This window comes from Mandrillus leucophaeus, unplaced genomic scaffold, assembly GCF_000951045.1.
Source record: "Mandrillus leucophaeus isolate KB7577 unplaced genomic scaffold, Mleu.le_1.0 Scaffold227, whole genome shotgun sequence".
Lineage (NCBI taxonomy): Eukaryota > Metazoa > Chordata > Mammalia > Primates > Cercopithecidae > Mandrillus > Mandrillus leucophaeus.
The window spans coordinates 1,822,499-1,824,195 of record NW_012102332.1 but is presented as its reverse complement, the minus strand read 5'-3'; positions in this window follow the sequence as shown (position 1 = coordinate 1,824,195).

Sequence of the window (1,697 nt, the reverse complement as noted above, 5' to 3'; positions counted from 1 at the left end):
TCTACTTTGTTGGGGTATTTTCACAGCTTCCAATATTTTGCAAATACATATAATACTGAATCATACAACTTTGTGCATGCCAATTTTTATGCTGTTGAAGGTGTATTTTCAGGGTAAATTTCCAGAAGTAAGATTTCTAGGTCAGAGGGTACATGTGTAATTTTATCATATATTGTCAAATTTCCTTCTCATAGGAAAGTTTTCTCCATTTCTCATTCCCACTATCAATGAAAGATGATACCTATTTTTCAATAGTCTTGTCGATAGTGAATTTTCAAATTTGCTAGATTTTACCAAGCTAAGGGGTAAAAAGTGATATGACAATATGGTTCTAATTTGTGTTTTGTTAATTATGAGTATATTGAACATTTAAAAATATTTAGAACCAGTTGGGCATGGTGGCTCATGCCTGTAATCCCAGCACTTTGGGAGGCTGAGGCAGGTGGATCATGAGGTCAGGAGTTCAAGAGCAGCCTGGCCAACATGGTAAAACCCTATCTGTACTAAAAATACAAAAATTAGCTGGGTGTGGTGGTGGGCACCTGTAATCTCAGCTACTCAGGAGGCTGAGGCAAGAGAATCATTTGAACCTGGGAGATGGAGGTTGCAGTGAGCTGAGATTGTGCCATTGCACCCCAACCTGGGCAATAGGGTGAGACTCTGTCTCAAAAAAAAAAAAAGAAATATTTAGGACTATCTTTTATATTTTAGCAAATTATCTTTTTTGTCCTTTGCACAATTTTCTGTCAATTTTTTTCATATCTTATCCTCAAATTTTACATGTCACAGGCATTTTTCTGTGGCATAAGTTGCAAATAATTTCTTCCCATTTATCCTTTGTCTTTTGATTTTGGTTATATGTTACTGATCATGAAATTTTACATGTTTCTCGAGTCAAATTTATCAATATTTTTTGCATCTGGATTTGGGGAAATAATTAGAACCTTTCCCGATAACTTTCCCCTAAGTTATAAAAGGGTTTGCCCAGGATTTATTCTGGTATTTCTGTGATTTCATCTTCTACACTTACATCTCTGATCCATTTGAATCACAGTCTTAAGTAACATATAAAGTATTGATGTAACTTAAATATTTTCCATATAACCATCCAGGTCTTCCCATACTACTTATTCAAAAGTTCAACTTTGTCACTCTAATTTGAAATACCATAATTATCATCTGCTAAGTTTCCATGTATACCTGGATCTATTTTTGTATTTCTTTTCAATAGCTAATTAATGAGTAATCTGCTTATACCATTGTGTTAATTATAAAGACATTGTGTGTGTTTTAATATCTGGTTGGGCTAGGGCTAGCTGTTCATCTTATTCAGTATTTTCATGTATTCTTACATATGTATTCTTCCAAATTAACTTTAATCTCAACATATATAGCTTCAGAAAAAACTTTTTCATATTTTATTGGGGTTCTATTAAATTAACTGAGGGAGAATCTGCATCTTTATAATATTGAGTTATCCTATAAATAACAAGGATTACATTTTCTATTTGTTCATAGGTACTTCACACAGGGTTTTCATACTTCTTATTAAGTTCATTTGTGAGACTATTATCTATCTTTTTGATACATTTTGAATGGTATTTTCTCTTCCAGTGTCCTCTAATTGCTTATTAATCATGAATATAAGCATTTCCATTATTTCATGTAATTTTTATATCCTGCTTGCTTTCTGAATT